The sequence below is a fragment of the Danio rerio genome, chromosome 1 (genome assembly GCF_052040795.2).
Source record: "Danio rerio strain M-AB ecotype USA chromosome 1, GRCz13ab, whole genome shotgun sequence".
Classification (NCBI taxonomy): Eukaryota; Metazoa; Chordata; class Actinopteri; order Cypriniformes; family Danionidae; genus Danio; species Danio rerio.
Window position 1 is genome coordinate 41,637,169 of NC_141021.1, and position 24,792 is coordinate 41,661,960.

The 24,792-nt window shown below is 36.5% G+C and overlaps 1 protein-coding gene across 10 annotated transcripts in view; it reads left to right on the forward strand.

The window, feature by feature from the left end:
* The window catches only part of tenm3 (teneurin transmembrane protein 3), a 971,756-nt gene that overhangs the window by 490,446 nt on the left and 456,518 nt on the right, over positions 1–24,792 (forward strand). For all 10 annotated transcript variants that reach the window (XM_087235111.1, XM_087235107.2, XM_087235110.2 and 7 more), the window contains one exon: positions 1,829–1,898. The gene's annotated coding sequence lies outside the window, so the exon portion shown is untranslated. The remainder of the gene's footprint in view (positions 1–1,828; positions 1,899–24,792) is intronic.

Consider the following 24,792-nt stretch of genomic DNA (forward strand, 5'->3'; position numbering starts at 1 on the left):
TGGAAGGAAAAATTATTGATGTTGTTGTTTGAAAAACATAAATATCATATTTAGAGGGATGTGCCAAATAATAAAAAGTATTTCAAGTATTATTAATAATACAAAATCTGGTAGAAAAATAATTCTTATTTTAAAATATTACTTAAAAAAATATTAGTTTATTTATTTATTTTGATAGTAGGAATCAATAAAAACGTATTGAAGGTATTCCCTTTAAAAAGACAGAAAAAGATGAGTCCTTTCTAGAGAACTCGCAGAATCGAATTGCTTTAAAAGTCCCAGAGAGGCTTGTTTTGAAGAACCTTAAGTGCACAACTTCCTAAAAGCTGTTCCCAGACCTGTGCAGACCGACGCATCTTTCATCAGCAGGGGATAATAACCAGACCGGTGCGAGTCGGCATCCCCCTGGAGAGCCCACACTGATTGATTCAGGAAAATGTTTAAACAGATGATACCTGAGGGGACGCAAATAAATTGTGGTGTGGGTTCTTATTTGTGGAAGGGATCAATACCATTCGAAATGAGTTTGGGACCCTGTGTGCCTTGTCTAGTGGTTTAATATAGAGGAGGTGAAGTGTCTGCATGGAAGTCGGACAGACAAAGGGAGAGAGAGAGAAAGTGCACTCACACCCATCCTAAAGGGCACCAATCAAATCTGTGTTTTACAGCAAGTCAATCATCAGACGCGCTTTTATTTGAGGCCGTAAGCTGCAGCAACTTATTTGAAGTTGGGATATCAAAACTTTGTTCTTCTCTTAGGTGCGATTTATGAAAAAAAAAAAAAAAAGCCTGCAATTTTTTTTTTCACTCCCATGAGAGTGTACCTGAAACCGTGTATTTGTGTGTGTTTTTTGCTGAAAGATAGGACAGTAATGGATCAGATTACATCTCGCTGAAGTGGACCGGCTGTTTTTATTTGCCTTTGTAAACAGCTAACATCTGCTATCTGTGTGCCCGGTTGAGACTTTTTTTTCCCATTTAATGTCTCTTTTCAGTAACTCACTGCAAGGCAGCTCCGTATTTTTCAAGTCATTGAGTGAGAAAGGAGGAAAATCATTAAGAATTATTAACAGCATTTCACTGATAAAGAATAAATAAATAAAACGACTTGTATGATGTGCTTAATTTAATTAAGAACATATATGTGTACAGAAGCAACTAGATGAAGAAACTTATTTCAATCGAGTGTAATTAAAAATGAAAGACATCCAATCATTGCTGCAGATGGAATCTGAGCAAATATTGAAGTGTCTTCTGTTCTTATTATATTATATATTTCACTATATATTTTGAAAGTTATTCTTATAATGCAGTGTTCACTTTTTTAATAATTGTTCCTTTATGTGCATACACACACATACAATTTTTTATTGTATTTTCACTTACACATTTAATTATATATAAGCAAATGTACAGGTTTTAATAGCCGCTACACTGAAAAAAAAATCAAAGATGATTCCTTGAATTTACTCATTTTTCAAAGTAAAGTGATTGTAAATTGTTTATTTGGACTGAGTTTTAACGAATAAATTAAGTTTTACTTTATACGACTCAATTTAAATTACTAAATAAACATTACTTATTGTAATTTGTTTGTTTAAATTCAACACATAAATTGTTTGCGGCAATTATGCAGACATCTTTTGTTTCAGTGTATATTGTTTAATTTAACAAACAAAAACAAAGGCGTCATTTGAGCTTTCATGACTCTGATTTCATTGTCAGTAAAGGCAATTATTTTACTTTATTGTCAGTATGTTTAAGTGTCAATTTAATTATTTTACTGTTGTCTAAATGCTTTTCTCCTTTTATTGTTTTTTTGTTACAGAAGTGAATTTCTATCAACACATCATTCTGACTATTAAACGCAGCCTAAAAGGAAATGCAAGAGAAAAGAAGTGAGTACTAATTTCCTTCAAAACCATGCAGGCATACTTATTTCTGTCCATTATTACTGCTGCCGTTTCTTAGTATTTATTTCCGAGACCACTTTCGTGTTCTGATGTAATGTACTTGTCGCAGACGGGGAGGAAAAAGTATTGATTTTTCATATCCAGTTGCTGTCCTTTCCTCATGTCAAAAACGAGCCACATTTTAGCTGAAAAGTTAGTGTCAAACTGTGTGACTTAGTTTGTCTTCAGTGCTTATAGTGCGCTCCAGGGCTGTTCCCTCTCGCTCACACGTTCAGACATGATGAGTATCAATAATTCATGGGGACTCGTGCTGACCCTGCCTGTAGTGACCTCTGTCATGTCCTGCCTGCTGCTACTTTATAAATAAACATCTGTTCACGCCGGGCTTTCGACTGTCGCTCATACAGGATGTATGTGTGTGTGCGTATGCATACAGAAGTGTCTCTTTTGGAAGCCCACCATATTCCCTAAACAGCGGACTTTTGTTTCAGCTGAGCTTGAATCAAAGTGAATCAATTCTTGAATTGTTTTTGATCTTTTGAAGTAAATAGGTTTAAGCTACATATTCTAAGCTACATAGCTTTTGAATGTGTCAAGACATTTAGTATTACACTATCCAACTTGGAAAGAAATCTCACTCTCATATGTGTCTTTGTGCTTGTTTAGTTACTTAGTGTTCTTTCATAGTGTTAAATGACACACAATGTCATTTGTACCGTCTGATGCAAATGAACACGTGGCCAGAGTAGCATTTAGGATCATAGCCAATCAGCTGTAATTAGTTGAGTTCATTACCGAAAGCTTTCCCCCCCATAAAACAGCAGTTTTTAATTGTCATTTTAATTAAGTGTAATCTACAACTTGGGGGGAAAAATACATTTAACCTTAAGTACACACACCTGCAAAACATCAGGAAAAAAGCAAGCAAGAAAAAAGCTGTTTGTTAAACCTGAGCACATTGTCACCAGTGATCTGTGTTGGTATTTGTGTTCATCATTTTCTTAAGCTTCATTTTAATTGCTTGACAGCAAAGTACAAAAAGTGCATGAATAAAAAGTGTTGAAGTTTGCGTGTGTGCAATACACAGAGCCATTTGTTTGGTATCTCCTTCAATTAAACTGTGCACAGTGCTTTGTCAGTCTTGTTTATAATCTTATGTTCATTTCACAATAATTCTACCAAGAGCTAAATTGAATTAAATGCATAGAAAGCAATCCATAATTTAAGCAGATAAAATAAATAGAAATCCTCTTGCAATTATGTAACATCTACAATGTATCCATGGTTTTTTAGACCCCTACACAGCATATACATATATTTTTTAAAGCGTGTAAAATCTCCATACATTCTCATTGTTCTGTAAGCCGAGTTAATCAAAGCTCATAAATCACGTCCACGGGCACTTTAGGCATTAAGCATGCAGAGTCAGTCACCCTTGTGCAATTACTGGCAATTAAACCTATACTTTTTATGACGTTTTCTACTTTCAACTCAAAGGAGTAGTCGCTAGTTATGAGGGATTTCCTAACCACTTTTTTTGAAGGTTTTACATTAGGGATGTGCAATATATAGTTACAGCATCGATATCGCAATGTGAGCATTCACAATAGTCATATCTGCAATGTTGAGTTGGGATTATATAGCATAGGATAATAAATGTTATACTAGGATAATTTAGCCACAGTTTTGCAGTTACTGAGTGTTTTTAATCCCTAAATACAGTTTAAAGCATTCAGACACTTAGAAAATCATTTTATTTAAACAGAAAAGTCTTTGCAGTGTTGTTTTATGTTGATTTTTTTTCTATTTCTGTACCTGCATACGATTTGACTTCACCCTGATAATCATTAAGCAGTTTATTTCACTTTTTTATTTGCTCAGTTCCATTTATTTATTTCATATACGATTTGAAATTGAAATTGTATTTATTTTGCAATGTATATTGCAGAAATACAAAACATTGCAATGTCAGATCTATCTATCTGTCTATCTACCTGTCTGTCTGTCTGTCTGTCTGTCTGTCTGTCTGTCTGTCTGTCTGTCTGTCTGTCTGTCTGTCTGTCTGTCTGTCTGTCTGTCTGTCTGTCTGTCTTTCTATCATCAGGGATCCCCTTATTTGTGTTTTAATTGTATAGCGGACAGTCAGTAGTGACTAAAAAATGAGACTCACCACTGGACTTTTTTTTAATTAGAAATTCTGTGTCAGCGCTCTCTCTGGCCTACATTTTTTGCGCAGCATTTTCCCTTGTATTTTTAGTCGTGATAATTTGATGAGTAAATTTAGTGTGATTAATTTTTGAAATGCAATTACTCATGCCCCCTGACCCGTATGTAAAATCTGAATTAAAGAGATTTATTAAAGTACCATATTCACGCTAGTATGCTGTGCTTTGGTAAAGTTAGAAAAAGGCTTGCTTTAACCTTGATTTTTTTTTTCTCTCATACTTGCTCTGGACTTTCTCTTTCTTTCATCACTCTCATAAGCTGCCTGCAGAACTAATGTTCTGTTCATGTCTTTTCATCCACTCAGTTTATCTACAGACAGGGTTTCATTTGCATCCACAGCTTCATTCTGTCTTCAGCACTGGATTATTTTTTGTTGTTGACTCTTTCAGAAAATTAGATAAAAAAAAATGTTGCCTAAGCTTTAGTAAATGTCTTGCTGTTTTATATTCATTAAAATGAATGAATTAATAAATGCTATTTCTGAAAGGTTAGCAGGATTGTTCAATGTCTTTTTTTATTCTAAACTAAATCATCCCTTATTTCTGAAATAAAGTTCTTGAGTATTATATTAAGCAACATCTATTCAGACATTTAAAAGTAAATATGAAATGTAATTTCTGGTCAGGTGAGTGGTTTGAGAAGACGATGTTTTCTTCTGTGAAGTGTTATTATAGTATAATTATATCATTCGGTTTTTTTTTTTTTTTGGTTTTTTTTTGTACTGTACAAAAAAAAATCGATCAGTTCCATAAATAAATTTTAACTGTCCACTCTATTTCTCACTTAAAATATTACATTGTTGACTACTTATTAGGTACACCATACTAGTACCAAGTTGGACCCCCGTTTGTCTTCAGAACTGTCTTAATCTTTTGTGGCATAGATTCAGCAAGGTTCTTGAAATATTCCTCAGATACTTAGGTCCATATTGACATGATAGCATGATGCAGTTGCTGCAGATTTGTCAGCTGCACGTCTATGATGCGAATCTCCTGTTCCACTGCATCCCAAAGGTTATCATGTATCCCATTGTCATGTTCAAGAAACCAGTATGAGATGATTCGCACTTTATAACATGGCGCGTTATCCTCCTGGAAGTAGCCATCAGAAGATTATGTGTCCATAAAGAGATGGACATGGTCAGCAACGATACTCAGGTAGGTTGTGGCTGTGTCCTGTTCTTAGCTGACAGTAGTGGCACCCAGTGTGGTCTTCTGCTGCTGTAGCCCATCCGCGTCAAGAATTGATGTGTTGTCTGTTTATAGATTCTCTTCTGCATACCCCGATTGTAATGAGTGGTTATTTGAGTAACTGTTGCCTTTCTATCAGCTTGAACCAGTCTGGCCATTCCCCTCTGACCCCTGGTATCAACAAGAGATTTGCACTCACAGAACTGCCGCTCACTGGATATTTTCTCTTTTCTCTTTTTACCATTCTCTGTAAGCCCTGGAGATGGTTGTGTGTGAAATTCCCGGTAGACCAACAGTTTCTGAAAAACAGACCAGTCCGTCTGGCACCTTTAATCATGCCTTATTTAGAGTCACTTAAGTCACCCTTCTTCCCCATTCTGATGCTGATGCTAAATTCATTCATTTCAGCTTAGTGCCTTTATTAATCAGGGGTTGCCACAGCGGAATGAACTTATCAACTTATCCCATACACCCCTGCACTCACACAGACACACTACGGCCAATTTAGCTTATTCAATTCACCTATAGTGCATGTCTTTGGACTGTGGGGGAAACTGGAGCACTTGGTGGAAACCCACACAAACATAGGGAGAACATGCACACTCCACACATAAATGCCAAAAGACCCCCACTCGAACCAGCGACCTTTTTCATGTGATTATTTTCACTTATTATTATTTTTCACTTATTATTATTTTTCACTTATTATTTTTCACTTACTATTATTATTATTCGGTTATTATTATTATTATTATTGTTATCAATGCTTAGTAATACTTACATCCACACCCATCCAAGCAGCCCTAATGAAATATTTATTTTCTGGTTTCTTCAGCTTCTCTCCACTATAATTATCCTGGCAGCTCCATAACACCATTTCAAATTTGTTTGTTTTGATAGTCAGTGAAACAATTGCAGATGGGTCTGGGTGGTTGTTCTTCCAAACTCATTTTCTCTCTATTTTTGCCACATTTTGATTGAGGCAGCTTCCACCTCTTTTAGTCACGCAAATATAGTGAATCCAATGGATTAGGATGAGGCAGCTGGGCTTCCATGTGTGTGACCGGCTACCTGAATTGAGACATCTGCTTTGGAGACAGTTTGATGAGAGATGAACACACAGCAATAGGTAGTGCTTTTCATTTAATCTTTGAGCTCTCACGCAAGAAAGCATGTTGCTTTTTGCCGTTGCTGTATATTTTAACAGAATAGAGTCCTAAAACTTGATTGATTTTTAGTGACGTATTAGTATTCAGAGTTTACTTTGGCATACAGCTGTGCCAGATTATGTGTGTGTGTCTGTTTTTGAGTGTACATTAGCGAAGGCCTTTTCTTCACACTGTGCTGACGCTGCACTCTTGTGTTAGTAGAGAGTTTATTGTTGCAGACTATCGAATAGAGACACACGTTTTAGGGAAAGAGAATTGCTCCGCTCTTCCCCTGAGAGGAGTGAGAAACACACAAAGATGGGCAGAAGGAGTACGAAGCCAAATATAATAGACCCGGTTTCTTCTTAGGACTTTAGTTAAGCATGCTAAACATGTTTCCAGAAAGGATACGTGTTGCTGTAATGGTGACCGCTTCAATAAGGGTACCTTGCGAAACCTTAATGCCACCTCAATCATGACACATTCCACACACATTTGTCTCCTGTTAAAACACTGCGTTGGGGGGAGGGGTGGGGGTTGAGACACGATATGTTCCAAATCTCTTGCTGACAGTCACATACAGTTTTATTAGCAATAGGAGGGCAGGCACTGGCATGTGAACACTTTCATCTCCCATCCAAAAACACCTTCAGCCCCTTTAAATGATGTGCGCTGTCAGCAGCCTATTGATTTTATATTGCAGATATGAAGTCTTCAGGTGTTCAAGGTTGACAAGGACGACTGCGAGCTGCCAAGTCCAATATTAGTCAACGTATCATCAAAGGCCGCCCTGCCTCATCAGCCAATCACCAAGCTTTTTCAAGAGCCACTTTGCAGGAGCGAAATGAAATTCATCGCTGAAAGTTTCACATTTTACTTCAGTGAAATTACATTCCCCGGAAATTTGGAGGCAGAGAGAAGCGATACTCGTTAAAGGCACTCAAGCTGGTGAAAACTATTTTTATTGCGGGCTTATAAAATTACCATTTACACTATATGCCAATGATCGAGTGGGAAAAATTGAAAAGCTCCATGAAAATGACTGGTTTGCCGAGGACGGTTTGGAGTGGCACATGTGAAAAGGTGAAACAAATATCGTCCTTGACACGGCACGCACAATCATTCCTATAAAGTCTGTGTCACACGGAGGAAGAATTTTTAGCGCTGACATTTGCACAGGCTTACGATTTTGTCATGCTGCTTTTGCTTTTCCTTTTTTTTTAATGGATTTTCAATTTATGGCTTTTCTGAGATTGGAAGAAATTGAAAAACAAACACAGCGCCTTCACTGAAGAGGGGTTAGGTTTTGATCACTCATCCCACATGCTTTTCATTATATACAGTAGTACTGAAGTGTGCTTGAATGCATGTTGTTTTTGTATAGACCTATTAAAAAGAGCGACTGTAACTGCGAGAAATGTATAGAAGTGGCAAAAAAGAAACATAAACAAGAAGTTGTGCACAACATCGTCTTTGTTGCGAACGCAAAGTCAACGAATGTCAGGGCCCATCTGAGTGACTCCTACACTTGCCTTTGTTTGAATATCCTGGTGTTTTTTTTTTCTGTAGAACAGTGAATGAACACATGGGTGCATGTTCGACAGGATGTAATGAGTCCTGCGTGTGTGACACGGAAAGAAAGGCGCAACAAACAGGCAAAGTGGGTTTGTTAGCAGACGGGTTTTGTCACAGGGTGGGTGCTGACAGAGTGTCGGGGTTGCGTGGCTGAATTGACGATGGTGACGCATCATTAGCTTAGTGGGGTGAAATAATAGCATGCGTCGCTGTTCCTTCAGCTTTGTTTAGCGTGGCGTCCTAGCCTCCCGGGATGCAACATGGAAAAATAGGTGTTTCTCTCTCTACCGAGCGAATGTTTGCAGCCCTAACAAGACACCCAGGAATAGGAGTTTTATACGCAGCACAAGCCAAGCACATTCCAGGGGCCTGGAGAGCCTCGGCGGCTCCTACTTGCTCCCCTGACACCAAGATTGATGCTCCAGTTACTTTGCTACACTTGAAACCTTCTACAGAAACAGCTGTCCCTATATAAGCTTTATTTGCTTAAAACTAGTTCAAAAACACAAATGTGACCTTAAATCATTTAAATAGGCTTAAAATTCTGCCAAACAAGTTTGCTTGACATTCATTTGCTGCGGTCATGGTGAAATGATCCGTTATAGTGCCACAGGATATGAAAATAGACTTAATCGGTACTATGCTGGCAATGTAATGCCTGCGGAAAAGACTTATATTCGTCTCCTCTTTCTTTTTTTGTACTGTATATATTGAATTCACAACACATGCTTAGTGAAAATGTGTGGCAATGTTTTGTAGGGGGATTTTTTTATTTTTTATTTATTTATTTTTTTTTTTTTTTGTATGTTTTGTACATCTCGAACCTAACTTGCAAATGTGATTTGGGTTTTATCTTGTTTAGTGCTCTGGTCCCCAAGTGTTCCAGGAAGGCAGTTTTTTTTAGTCTAGAATATTTAATTATATTTTTTGTCATTTCTAACACAGAGTATTTCGTCAAAATACATTATTTTAAATAAGGAAAAGTATTAAATAAAATCAAGAAGTCTACATCATAATAATTTTTATTGATGTTGTTATAAAAAGCACATACATCGTACTGTATTGTATGTGTAACACACTTCTCCATCTTCTCTATGTCTATCTAAATGGTATTTTACATATGCATGGCATGAAATAAAACCAGATAATTATAGGGTCACCTGGAAAACACAGTGATGAAGCCAGTGAATGCTAAAACTAAAATAATGTAAAGACCATGTAAGTGTATAATGGGTCAGTAGTAGTAGTAGTAGTATAGTTGTCGTCATCATAGTTGTCGTTGTATTTATTTAGTGTCATGCCATCAGAGGTCACTCATAAATGTAGTTTAAAATTTGTTTTGATGCTGCACCTATAACATAATACTGATGTAATGAAGTCACATGGTAAAATAATAAATTGTGGTAATAGTGGTAAAACATGTTAGTCTAAATATGTTCGGTTGTAGTGTTCATTTCAGCTCCAGTGAATTGCATTTATAGGTAGTTTTTTATTCTCCCTTTATTCCAGCATGCTTCTCTCAAGAACTTTGTTTTTTTGCATGTTTTGTGCATCTCAAACCTAACTTCTAAATCTGATTTGGGTTTTACCTTGTTCATATTCTAGTGAGCCACTATTTAATTGTAATTCTCATACTTAAAAATTATTATTATTAGTATTACTATTTTATTATTATTATTATTATTATTATTATTATTATTATTATTATTATTATTATTATTATTATTATTATTATTATTATTATTATTATTGGTAGTAGTAGTAGTAGTAGTAGTAGTAGTAGTAGTAGTAGTAGTAGTTTTAGTAGTAGTGGTAGTGGTAGTTGCAGTTATAGCATTAGTCATAGTGGTAGTTCCCATCGTCGTATTTATTTAGTTATATAGTGTCATGCCATCAGAGGTCACTCATAAATGAATAATGAAATATTAGTTTTGCTGTTGCACCTGCATAATACTGATGTAATTAAGTCACATTTTATAAAAATAAATTATGGTAAAATTAGTAAAACATGTTAGTCTAAATATGTTAGGTTGTAGTGTTCATTTCAGCTCCAGTGAATTGCTTTTATAGATAGATTTTTATTCCCCCTTCTTTCCAGCATGCATCTCTCAAAAACTCTGTATTTTGTTTTGTTTTTACATGTTGTGCAAATGATGTGCATCTCAAACTTGCAAATGTGATTTAGGTTTACCATGTTCATGCTCTAGTGAACCACTATTTAATTGTATTTCTCATGCTTAAAAATATATATTTTTTTGTTGTAGTATTAGTATTAGTAGTGATAGTCATCATCAAAGTATTAGTCGTCATATGTATTCGGTTATTTACAGTGTCATGCCATCAGAGGTCACTCATAAATTAATTATTAATATTAGTTTTGCTGTTGCAACTAAATAATACTCATGTAAGTCCCATTTTTTTATAATAAATTGTTGTATAAGTGGTAAACATTTACGTCTAAACAGGTTAGGCTGTAGTGTTCATTTCAGCTCCAGTGAATTGCATTTATAGGTAGATTGTTCCCCCTTAATTGTTGAAAAGTAGGGGACGGTACATATTTCCACTGAGCCTAGGTTTCAATTTGATGTGTTGTTTTTTTCTATACTGGAAATAATGATAACACTAATTATTTGTCATTGATTGTTCTCTTTTTGCTCACAAATGCTGGAATTCTTTATAGTTTGCTCATAAACGCTTTATGCACTTTAAAGGACTTGCTGGGAAAAGCAGTTTGAATGGTGTGCTCTGAGTTGAGAGCTAATCTGTAAAAGAGTGTGTGTGTGTTGACTGTCACTGTCAGCTGAGGGATGATTCCACTTCAGCTGTAGAGGAGGAATCTCCATATCTCTATCTTTGTGACATCGCTGGTTCAACATCAGTCAGGTCTGTGTAGCGCAAGCACTCACTGACAGATACACGCCATGACACAAATCATATATTTTTTTTATGATTTCCCTCTCCAATTTTTAGTGAATTCATTAAAGTTTCCCTACTGTGAAGCTGTATTCCCTAACCACAACATTTAGACTTTTTCTGGGAATTTTGGGCGCCATGATTCATCTAATGATGAGAAGAGCAGACATATTAAGATGCACGGACATAGATACTTTTTCTATCTTTTAGACTTTATTCAGATGTCTGGATTGTACAGGTGGAGCGAAGCGGCACAGTCTCAAATTATGCCAGAAAACGGCAATCTGCTGCATCATCTGCAAGCTAGCGCTCAACAAGATTGGGAATTGCGTTGTAAAATTGCAATCAGCACTATTTGGCAGTTTGCACCATAACCTTGTTTGCCTAATTCCTTATTCATGCCATGTGAATTCCCTTCTCAGGATCTCACACACTTGTGCAGTCACTAAGGCCCCATTTACCTCATTGCTAAATTGCCCTTTTACATCACGGACTGATTGGATAGCTGCTGAAAACATTATATGCAACCAAGATGCATTAATGATACACTTGAAACTGATTGTTCAAGCCTCGGGGGAGGTGGTCTGAGACACATTATTGACAAGTTAGTCAAGAGAAAATTTTCTGCAGGCAGTGTCAATGTCAGCAACATCTCAATACCTTTCCATTAATTCCTTATTTCTGCTTGCAAGACATACATGCTTGTCATAACAAGCTTCACATATACTTAGCCATCCTCCTGCATTTTCCCCTGTCAATGTAAATATTTTGCCACCTAATTGAAATTCTATGCTGGGCAGAATTCAGAAAGGAATTTAAAAATGTACGCATTGTACTTTAAATTAATCCACGTGGTTGATCAGTTGAAGCAAGCTATTTGTTTATTTACATAACAAATAAAAATATACTTTTAAGATATTTAAAGTTGTTGTATTAGTTTTTGACTTTTCTAAAGCATAAAATACTTATAATATGTTTGCAGATATTTAAGAAACATGCTGAATGAACATTCTTGTTTATCTGAAAAACAATGCTCAGTTATTCAGCTTTTTTATGAAAAAGTAAGTTATTCTGCTCTGAAAATGTGAGTTACGTGCTGGAACATCTGTTTTTGTTTTGGTTCCCTTAACCCACCCTATGTCAGTTTAGACAATTGTATTTCAGCACCCTGGGTTGCCTTAAGGGAAAACCGCATATTTGATACATTCCGTCATGAAGACTCTCAAAGCAAGCGTCTGCGATCGAAATGAGATATCTGTTGGAAAGTAGTAGCTTCCGAAATGAGACGCAGATTCAGAGTTCCAAGTGAGGCGGTTTTTAATTAGCAAACAATATAAATATTATGAACGTAAACATTAGGTTAGCAGGTTGCTGTCAGGGTTCTGCCACTCCGGTCTTGTAAATTCTTGTTTTGGTGGCAGAGTCCAGACACTAGTTCTGTCTTGTCCTGTATGTTGTGCTCGGCTCAAGTTGAGCAGTCCTTTTCTGTCATTGTATGTTTCTGTATGAGTGCCGTCGTGACTGCACTCAGGCTGTGAGCACTCCCGCTTGATGCGGGCGAATGAGGTCTGGGACGTGGGCTCTTGTACTTATGTTTGTGTTTGTTCTGTTGGCATCACGCTGTTTCTTTCTCATCGTCACTGTCTAGTTGGTTTCGGTTGGCGTCAGAATGAAACATGCGCGTTTCATTTGTGAGCGCACGTGGCCGCGTGCTTTAGTGGTGTGCTTCGTGAACACACGGGTAATGAGTTCTCTCATTGGCTGCATGTTCTTGTCCCATTTTTATGTGAGCACATGGCTTTTGTTTCTTTGTGTCATGTGTTGTCCCGTCTATTGTCTAGTCCCTCCCTCCTTGTTAACCCATTATTAGTTTATTATGTTCACCTGTTTGTTTGTCAATTATTTCTGCTTATATTCTCCTCATGTCTGCTGTCCTGTGCCAGTTCATCATCTATACTGCCCTGTGTTCCTGCTCCTGTCTTGCCAGCCCAATCAAGTTTGTGTGCCTTTTTGTGTTTAGTTATGTTTTTCCCCCTCTGGATGGTTTTTGTTGTCTTTTTGTGTTGTTTTTATTAAATAAAAGCCATCTTATGTTGCACAGTCCTCGCTCCCTCCTCGTTCCTGAAACATGGCAGTTACATTGTAACCCTGCATGTGTCCTAACAACATGCTAAATTGCAAGATTTGCAGTGACAAGCAATTAGGCTGTTTGCACCAGACCCAACATGACAGAAATTTAAATTAAGTTGTTCAGAAGCATATAATATACGTATAACACTTACTGTACTCCAATGAAATTTGAAGTTTTACAATCTAGTTAAAACATATTTATCCTCTTTAACATTATTAAATGCACATGCTGAATTGCTTGTATGTGTTTGTTTGCATTAGTTCTAAAGTTAAATTTTCCAACAGTTTATTTTATTTTCAAGATTTGAGGTGAACTATCCGCTGCAACTTTCAGTAGTATGGCAATAAATGTCATGTGAAATGGCATTCAAACTCACATTATTAGCATTCAACACTGAACAAAGCACTGACGTGATTATCTGAGGTGATCATTTTCAAATTTCCGTTATTCAGCTACAAGAAATAGGAGCCATTTCTAAAATATGAATTTCAGGTGTTGGTTAGGACAAAAACTCATTTTAATATGGAAAAAATCCCTTCTATTGCATGCCGTGGCCTTTATGTAGAACAAAATTTAAATCAGCCTTTGTTGGTGTCGTCAATCTGGCAACCTGCTCTTGCGTGTGTTTTAAACCAGGAGTGCATTACCTAGATCAACCACTGGTTGCTTTAATTCTTACCGGCTCCCTGCAAATAAGTAATTGTCTGAAAGGGTTTCTTGTCATAATAGGACATTCAAGAACATGGAGAACATAAAGAGTTGGATAATTGTTTTGTATTGTATTTAGACAGTTTCATTTGTAAACGGTTTTATTAAGAGTAAGTACTAATGAATATGATCAAATTAGGAGGAGATTTTTTTTATTTTATTTTTTTTTTACTTTAGATAATCTTTTGACTGTTCTTTGGAACCATGCAAACTTGAAAACATGTAAATATTCAATGTTTGTTTGTTTTTTTCTTATAATGTAACCAATGAAAAGTAAATTGTTGCACTAAAACCTCATCATGTTCACTGCGCCAGACCTCTATGGAAACAGAAAAGAAAGAAAACCTAACACCCTGCAACAAATACAGTACTGAATACCATCAAAATACAAAGTGAACTTCTATAGTATGTGGGCATAATAATCTCACTCCACATGTTCTCCGTGTGTCTGTCTACAATCTCTCTCTTTCTCTACTTTTGTCCATTTGCATGGCAAGCCGAAGCATTTTGGGCTGCAGGTGACAAGATTGACCCCCCTAGTGTTTTGGGGGGTGTTAAAATAACATCATGGCACAGTGTGGATCTCGATGGGTCATCCTGTGTGCCGGTGAATAACAGCCTGTCTGCTGATTGATGCTTACAGGACCGTGTTATGATGAATAGGTTGGCTAAGTGAGCCATTTTCGCAAATAAGAAGTTTATTTTCAACCATTGACCTTGCCTTGTTGAATAATGCATGGCCTGGCAGGCTGATGTATTCGAATTTGTGACAAGCTACTGAGAGGAGTTAATTTGTATCACACTCAAAATGCCTGCATTGTATTTAGTAGTCCAGCGATGTGCCATCATCTGGAAATAAAGCTTTGACACCTCCAGTCATTACAACCAACGTATACCAATAATTACTCCCCCTCTCCTCCCTCACGGCCGTAGCTTTCAGCTGTCGTTTTTTTTCTTATGGTTTTGAGCGGTTTATTCACATAAGTCGGCCTTTGAAATCGACGGTGTGTTTAAACATCAAATCATTAGCCATATCAGAGCTACACGCTGGTCTCCAAGGCTTTGCTGTATAGTAACCATGGCAGCGTCCAGCCTCCTTGAGAAGATTCCCTATTGGTTCTTATTCAAATCCTGTCCCAGCATGCATCTCTCAAGAGCTCCGCGGAGCAAACGGAGGTATGATTAGCTCTCTGTGTGCTAGCGATGGAAGCACAAGTTTGAGACAATTACTCCGCTCAACTTCCCCATAAGTCCCTTTCTCTGGCTTCCAGCACACTGTGCCCTTCACAGATTTTGATTAATGGCTATCAGCAGCCAAAGCAGAGGAAATTACGGTATGCCAAATTTGTACAGTGCCACTTATTTGTGCTGTGTTTTGCAGTGAGGCAGGTAGTAGTTTAAACTTTCCAGCTGCTCCTTTTTGTGTTTTGTGTTGGCTGTTTTGAAAATCAGTTGATTATTGTAGATGATTGTGAAGACGTGAAAAACTTTAGTAACTTTTAACTTTTTGATGTGTACAATCACATCAGTAGCCACTTTCACACATATAGACCTTTCAGGAAAACTTTTTTCTTTTTTTTTTTTAAATACCAGTAAATTAATTCTCCAGAAGGGGCAGTGTGGTGGCGCAGTGAGTAGCAATGCCGTCACACAGCAAGAAGGTTGCTGGTTCGGGCCTCGGATGGGTCAATTGGCATTTCTGTGTGGAGTTTCCTCTGGGTGCTGTGGTTTCCCACTCAAGTCCAAAGACATGCGGTACAGGTAAATTAGGTAAGCTAAATTGTCTGTAGTGTATGTGTGTAATTGAGTGTGTATGGATGATTCCCAGTAATAGGTTGTATCTGGAAGGACATCTGCGGTGTAAAACATAGGCTGGATAAGTTGGCGGAGAGAAATTGTGTCATTACTGGTAATTTGCCGGGATGCTGCTCTGTGTGAACGCAACAATTGCCAGAAAGAGTACGTTCATGCTTAGGACATGCGACGTGAGACGTCTACTGCAGCCAATTAGAACATTCAGATGCATTCACATCCGCTGTGTATGAAAATAAAAGCTCTTGAATATTTTTCCAGACACATTTAGCTGCTAGTTGATAGTGAGATAATGTTTCTATGTTGCTTCTGAATGCTAGCTGTGTAGAAAAATATCGATATAAGTGAAGTGAAGGAGTGCTCTGGTGAGCACCAACACACACACACATATTATGTACATCTCAACATGCAAACGTGTTTCTCCATGCTCACAATAAGTTGTTCACAATACTTATGCATCGACAGAATTTGTAATGTCATCAGATGTGTGAACATTTAAGCTGCGGTTCACGCTTCTGCCCTAGGATGTCCCTGGGACAAAGCATCTGCATGAATGCTAAAGTGAAACCATCAACAAAGGCCCGACCCCTTCTATGTGTACAAAAACAAGTGCAGGTGTTTAGAGTTTTTTTATTTTATTTTTTTTTTAATGATGTCAGACTTTAGTGGTATTTTGGAATAGATGTGTGAATGGTCTTTTCTGGAAAAAAATATCCAGAGCGTCTTTTAGATATTTTCCCCAAATATCACTGGGGCTAGTGTGATCAGTTTAGGCTGCTTCATGGAGTTTATGATCATGTGGCTGTGATTAGAAATAGTTTGTCGCATGATCAGCTGCTAAATACAAAACAAATGTTTGAAAATTGGAATATCGGATATTTCAAAATATATTTGTGGTGTATTTAAATATTTGGATAAAAATTTGGAATATTTGGAACGAATTAATAAATTATATATGCGTAAGTGAGACAGGTTGAAGTGTATCACGAATCACCAAATTACACACACACACACACACACACACACTTTTCAGATCAGAATTGAAATTTGCAAAACAGCAAGTGAATTTCTCAAAACAACGCGTACAAAACACCATGCATTACCTGCAAAAGCCAGTCTCTTGCTCAAAATTCTTAGTTCACCTCTCAAAACTAAATGTATATGTCAGCGCTTTCAGAATGACAACTCCTTGTGTCATTGTGTGCGGATAAGACAGTCAAATTACTTAATCATGTTGTCAATACAACAGTGTACTCTGGAGGGGTGTTCTGATGTATACTATGGCAATTTTTTTGGGCTGTTTGTTCTGTAATTTGTTGACAGATCATGTCATTGTGATACAGAAAGGAAACGACAGCACTGCATAGCACAAAGAAAAAACAAAACAAAAGCAGAAATGTGAACATAGATCTTATTTGAGATGCACCCTCATCTAAGTCAATATTCACCTGGGAGAAACGTACCAATTGTATAAAGATTAAAAAAAAATTAAAAATTCTAATGAACCCTTTTCACAAGACGCATTTATCGGTCATCATAATCTTGTTCCTTGAAAGTTTTTAATATTTTGATTAAAACAATATGAACATTTAAATGCTATTATGCCTGCAGCGTCTATGAGGCAGGACAGCAAATTTCACGTTATTCTCTCTTTGGCTGCCGTCATCACTCTCATGCCATTTTTTTTTCCTTTTTCTGAAAGTCTTGATGACACTATGGTGGAAGTTTTCTTTCATTATTTTAGCAAATAGGGTTGTGAAAAATAATTTGTCGTACTCTGATTCACAGCACTCTAAGTTTACGCAACTAAGGTGAGTTTTGCTACTGAGAAACCCTGAAATGTGAAGGGTCCATGGAAATGTATAGAAAAGTGCACCATGACAAAATATTACGACAACTTGTTTAGCCATTTTGCATGTAAAGACTTGAATGCCATGAACAAATGATTAAAGGTTGTGGGGGGGTGGGATTATTCAACAGAGATCGAAGTAATACATTTTGATCAGCATGAAATTAGCAATTGATAATGTAGGAAACAGGGAATTGCACACACAGTAATCATTTGCATGGACATAAACAAGCATTTGCAACTTGTTCAATGGAATGAAAACTGCTTTTTTGATGTGCACAAGTGACCCAATGATGTGAAAATTGAACAGGTAGTTTTAAGAATTTTAATTCTGATCTGAGAAATGTACCAATGCGACTGAGAAAACCTGTAAAGGGAAATACATATAAATACAATTCTATCACCATATACTCCTTTCACTTGTTAAAAGCCTATGTATGTTTCTACTTTTGAAAACAAAATAAAATATTTTGATGAATCCTTGTAGCTGAAACTTATTAACTTCCATAATATTTTATTTTCCTGCTATGGAAGTGAATGGGTGGAAGCAACCAGCATTTAATCAGCAGAAAACATCACTAAACCATCATATAATAATAAAACTTTAAAATAAATGAATAAACACATACTGAATTGTCTTCAAAAAAAATTGAACCACATTTTTTGGTGTAGTCACACCCTAAATATTTTGTTTTGCAGTATCTATCTATTGTATTTTTTAGACATTTTAAACACTAACTCCAAATCTCAAAGCTTATCTAAAACATTTTAAGTAAAAAATTACAACTATGTATTCATTCTTACCTGTTTAAAATTCAGATAAATGTGGCAATTCATCCTCAATTTACTTTTGAATGGAACAAAAACACACCTGTTGGTAACTAAAGGATATGCACAAAAAATCTGCCCACGCTTCATACTTGTTTGTGCATCACTGTTCAAACTGGTTCAAGATTCACACTGTGCAGTTCATTTATGCAGCACAGTTTTGTGACTTTACATGAGCAACACGAAACTGCAGCACATGATCACAAAGAGTTGGATTATTTCATATTAACAAATTATCACAATAGAAAAACAAGACAATTAACTCACCCCCTAGAGGCATCTGTGTTCTGTGTTAACAGCAAAATACAAGTAAGGCAGAAGATCACACGGGATGTTATGGAGAAAAGAGGATGGAAACAAAGAACCAGGTCATTGCATGAAGCTTGAAGAGGAACTGGAGTGCTGTCTCATATGAGATGGTATCAAGCAAGGTGACACGGCCAAGCTGTGGGTCGCATCAGGGGTGTTTGAAAACTGTTTTCAAATTGGGTCACAAAGTCTTCTGAAGAAAGTGTAGTTTGCAGAGCAAATAGAACGTGAATGATCGTTTTGCAAGAGAAATGCTAAATGTATGAGGCGCAGACTTTTCTTCTTGGAATACTAAGGCAAAGACAAAGGAAAGCCAAAGACTTACACCTGTAGAGAAAGAAAAAATAATTTGGACCTCGCCGGAGAAGATGCTTTGTGAAGCCTGACAGAGATTGTAGGAGTGATGGGCAATTTGTATTACAAGGGTATGGGTCATATGATCGGCATGTCAAAGTCCTCACTGTCCTCTGAATGGGCTTTAGCCCTGCACAAATGAGTTCAACTACTCTATGGACAGTAGGGGAGAGAGACAATGTACCATTAATGACACATGGAAATGAATTAGTGCGCCAGAGAAAGAAAAAAAAAAGGAGTAAGGGCAGGGAAAATAATTAAAATAATTTGCCTGTTTAAAAGGGCAGAAGGGAAAAAAGAAATAAAAAGAGGCTTTGAAATAATGAAAAGCGTGACGCTCAGGCCAAGACGAGCAACATGAGGTTGCCACAAAACGGTAAGAAGATGACATACGAAGAAAGAGGTAGAGAAAATTGCAAACAGAAAGCTTTGTGTTTGGAAAGACCTTTGCTACCTGTTGCAAATTTTTCCATCTTGAAGAGATGGCGAAATCCAGGGGAAGAGTGAAAGGCTGCGGGTCACTTAGCAAAAGAAAGGCTGAAGTAAGAACACTATTAATAGTCCGAGATTGAGACACAGAAGGAAAAGCAAAGTGGGAGGGAATGCAAACTGAAGTAGAGACTAATGGGACAGGGTCTGAAGTGGATGTGAACCTGTTTCTCTTCTCTACTTTATTCCTCCTCAAACTCTACCCTCAGCTGACAGCAGCCGAACACAGCAAGCTTTCATCAGGCATGATTCAAATTGAGCAACCTCCCTCCGAGAGTGGCCATTCTTAATGCTTACTGTCCTTATGCTCAATATCTGATGGAAAATAGCCCGCACCCTAGAATAAAGGAGAGAGAGAGAGAGAGAGGGATAGAGAAAGATATTCACGGTCTGTTTCTGTTTGAGTATTGATTTTGTCCTTTTCCAACTTCCCTTGAACACATCAGGGTCCTTTTAAGCAAAGAAAAACACAAATGTCAGAGGGTTAGAAAGGAAAGAAGAAGTGGGGAAGAGAGGGATAGCGTGCAAGCGTGGAAAGTGTACATGTCGGGCTTGTAATTACAACAACGTGACATGTAATCAATGTGGATTAGAATGCATCGTCCGCATTAGCCGTGGAGCGTGCATCTATTATGAGCTTTAATCAAAAAGTGACAAATGAAAGGACGAAAAGCAACAGGCAAAACTGCAGCCTGCTATTTATTAAGATAGCTCATGGAATCGCATTCGCCCTTCCATGCTTCTCACACTTTTAATGTGTCATTGTCAGATGGCTAAAAATCAGACGGAAATTTTCTAAGGCTGCACTGTAATAGTCAAATAAATATTAGTTCACAAGGTTTGGTTGTCTAAAGAGTTATTAGTCGCTTAGTCACAGTTTTGTTTATTTATTTTTTATTGAACAGGATATGTTGAAGTCAATCATGCTTGCTTTCCGTGAAAAAAAGATCATTAACGGTCGGAATTGTGTGGTAACAATACATTCAGCAGGACATAGAAACACTTGTTTTTTACTCAAAAAACACACAACATAAAAAAGATGTTTAGGTGAATACACCAGGTGAGGAAGTGTTTCTTGTGTCGTTTTGCCCTATTCTTTCTGTAAACAAGTCTTAGGGTGGGCAACAGTACGGGATTTTTGTTGTTGCATTTTTGCATTAAATGTGCCACATAATCTCTATTAGAGACAGGTCAGAACTGCAGGCAGGCCTGTCAAATACTTTTCAATAGAGAGTGAGCGACGTCTGGCAACTTATGTCTACGTGAGCAACGGGAAACGTTTGCGACCAGGTCGTGTTGAACAATGCGACAAAGTTGAGAATCCTTCAACTTTATACAAATGAAAAGTGACTTTCTTGAGCGACAGACACTAGGAGAGCAAGTAGAGCTCACATGATCCTCTCAGCTCACACTGAGGCCGGTTGTATTTTCCGTGCATACACAGACCTACGTTTGCAACAGGTCACCACCCAGAGTGGCAGGCAGCTACAAAGTCGCTGCTAGTGTGAATGAGACATTATGGTTCTTGACAAAGAATTGCCAAAGTAGTCTGATATTGCTTATAGATGAATGACGGTTCCTGATGCAGTGCCGCTTGAGGGATTAGAGATCACAGCTGTTCAGCTTAGGCTTGCACCCTCGGCCTTTATGCACTGAAATTTCTCCAGATTCCTTAAATGTTTTAATTATCTTAAGCAATTTTGAAGGTGAAATATTCATATGTCTTTCTTCCTTTCTTTCAGGAACATTGTTTTTAAACATATCAGTAATGTTCTTGTGTATTTGTAGGTAAACTGGTGATCTTCCGCCCATCTTTGCTCCTAGAGGACTAGACCTGTCTTGGATGCTGCTTTTGTACCAAATAATAATAGCAATCACCTTCTGTCATCACCTGTTTCAAATCACACCATTAGTTAACCAGTTTACTAGCCCTAAACTACTCCTGTCCCAACTTCTTTTAGAATGCGATGTTGGTCTGAATGATAGGAAAGGATGTTTATTTACAAATGAAATGAAGTTAATTAGACAAAACATGAAATATTTTTGTTCATATTGTCTGCAGTGAAATACAAGTCAAAGTAAATTTGGAAATCACTACTTTTTTTTTTTATTCGAGTTTCCCATACTGTCCCAACTTTTTCTGATTTGGGGTTGTATTTTATACGGTCATTTAATCGAATATCTTTAAAAGTGCACTGTTTAAGTGTCTGTGCAGAGTGTGGAAGCTAAACAGTATTGTGCTGGGCTCAGTGCATGACAGATGGAGGTGCTACTACAGTCCTTTGCTCTTAAAAATCCAGATGCACTAATAAAAATACATCCTTCAATTTTTTGACAATTTTTTAACAAGAATAACAATATGAGCAAGTAAAAAACAGTGCTATGTCTAACTATACCTTGCTTTACATACAGAAAAAATATAGCATTATCTATTGGAAGCAAAATGCCTAATTTTAAAATGAACCTGGAGAAATATTCAAAGATTATGTATCTCATACAAAACATTTAATGTCCAGTAATGCAGGTATGACTGGTGACCGAGTCAGTGTCTCCAACATCATCTCTTAAGACAGTAAACAAAGAAAGCACTAGTTTATCAATAAATTATTAAGTTGTTAATGCAGCCTCCATATGGGTTTTCCCTTGCACATTCACAATTATTATGTCTGCCGATGTGCTGTGACAAGCATTATGCTTGTACTTGAGCACTTTTTAGGCTGTGTAGGCAATTAAAGGCTCATTATTATGATTTAAAATGTTTATTTATAAATGTTTGATTGGTTGACTAATCACTTAAAAAATGTTAAATCACTTTTAATAAAGTTTAAATATCAGACTTAAACTAGTAGAGTTTTACGAAATGTATTAAACTTAAGTAACTAAACTGGGGTGCGTTTCTGAAAACTATCGTTAGCTAACTAAGGTCGGAAGTTGTCTCATTGATTTGGCATTTCCCAAATTTATCGTTCAAATGAACATTCGCAAATGTTTATGCTTGCAACTACACCTCTGGAGCTGTAGTTAGAAACTTAGCTCCTTTCTGTGTAGTATTCCCAATTATCTCCCCTATGGCCCATTCGTTTAGAACATTCTAACAGTTATACTTAGAATGATATAAAAAAAAAGAAAAAAAGCATAAAGTCATCTCTCTTAGGTGTAATTTGCTTTCAGAGCATTTTTAAATTTTAAATTAGCGATCTTCATATTTGCAATTGCACTCCTTTCGCAGTGCACTTAGCAGCCTGTTGGTTAGAACATTTCTGCACTGGTTTGCATGTTTCAAATAGTAAAAGTAGACTTCTAAAAGATTAAAAAATAAACAAGCAATATCCTACTTATTATTAATATTAATAATAATATAACAGTAATAATATCATCATCTCCAGTGTTAATATTGTTAAAGTATGTTTTTTTTTTATTTCCTATTGAATAATAAATATAACATTTAATTTCTTAAGAAATAGCATAATTATTTATTCATTTATATGATTTATATATGAGATTAGAATACGTGTTAGCTTTTGTAAGTGATTTTATGTTAATTTAGAAAAGAATGTGTAATGTTCTCAATAATATTTGTTAAGGAAACATAGGTCCTATATGTGCCATTTACATATATTTCAATTAATATGGAAAGCGAGTGCATGTTTTTAACAAAACTAATATTGGATTTTTTTTTTTTTAAATTCGTGTGCGTGTGAAATAATATATTTTGCACAAAGAAATTATGGGGTTCTTCTCTTAAGAAGTTGTTAAGCCACCCTGTTTAGAGCATCATTATATTTGTTTTACGTTATAACTAATGTGGTTCAAACGATGGATCTACGACAGAGAAACTACGGGTTTTGGGAAACACTCGTCACTACATCGTTTTTTTCCCAAACGATGCATAGTACTATGATAGTTCAGCTGCGGGTTACATCATTGTTTGGGAAACTTACCCCTGGGTATTTAACACATTTAACAGTCATCAACTTAGATTTTAATTCACAACCTATTTTGTGTGCTGAAAAATGTTTAAGAACTGACTTTTTTTTTTTTTTTAAAGAGTGCATGGATTTAAGTATATTGGATCAGTGCATTGCATCTTAATGTGACAGATTTACAAGGGTTAAAATAGAAAGTAGACAAGCAAACTTTTATGTATACATTCATTAAACCATTTCCAACAGGATAGGAGCTGAAAATGCATTAAATAATAATAGATGCTTGCAAATAATAGGTCATTGTAAATATTGCATGATAACAAAGCCAATAAGAGTGAAAATTGAAATCAAACAGTTATGGGCCAGCACGGTGGCACAGTGTGTAGCACAATCACCACATAGCAAGATAGTTTGAGCCATGCCTGGGTCAGTTGGCATTTCTGTGTAGAGTTTGGATGTTCTTTCCGTGTTCGCGTGGGTTTCCTCCAGGTGCTCCAGTATCCAAAAACATGTGGTATAGGTGAATTGGGTAAGCTAAAATTGTCTGTAGTGTATGTTTGTGAATGAGTGTGTATGGATGTATCCCAGTGATAGGTTGCGGCTGGAAGGGCATCCGCTGCGTAAAACATATGCTGGATGAAGTGGCGGTTCATTCAATCCCAGATTAATAAAGGGACTAAGCCAAAAAAGAAAATGAATGAATGAAAAGAATTATTCTTGTATTTTTGGTCATGTTGCTCACCATGAACGAATGAATGAATGAATGAATGAATGAATGAATGAATGAATGAATGAATGAATGAATGAATTATTTAAATTAATGAAAGCATGTTCCATTTTAGTTAGTTACTCCAAATATTATAATGCATTCAGCAATTGACAACCTACAACCCTATTTTCCAAATGCATTGTTGACAGCAGGTGTTCTAATATCTTGCTAACTGCTTTGTTTTTTAAAATTTATAAAAAAAAAAATTGTCTTTACTTATTTATTTATTTAACTATTTATTGTAGCACACATAAAAAAAATTTCAAAAATAAACTTTTAGGCTCTTGACTTGTGGCCTTTTCTGGTCCAGTGCCATAAAGCAAGGCTCAGCTTCTAAAAGCAAATCGCTGACGTGCATTTCGGTCAGCTAGCAGTAATAACTACCACTGTGATCACCAAGGCAACTGTTGCCAGCGTTCTATAGCTTGTTCGTCATCAAAGTTCTTTTATGGATAGATTAAAAAAAAAAGAAAAGAAAAAACAGAGAGATAGTTAATAGATTGTTGATCTCACTAAGCCAGTCTGGGGCAAACTGACCTTTTTTTAATGACAAAAGAAAAACACAAAAGATGCGGAAGACCATTAAAAGCGAAAGGTAAACTTTTAGGAAAGATCAAGACGACATTTTGATTAAATAGTGACGGGAGAGTGT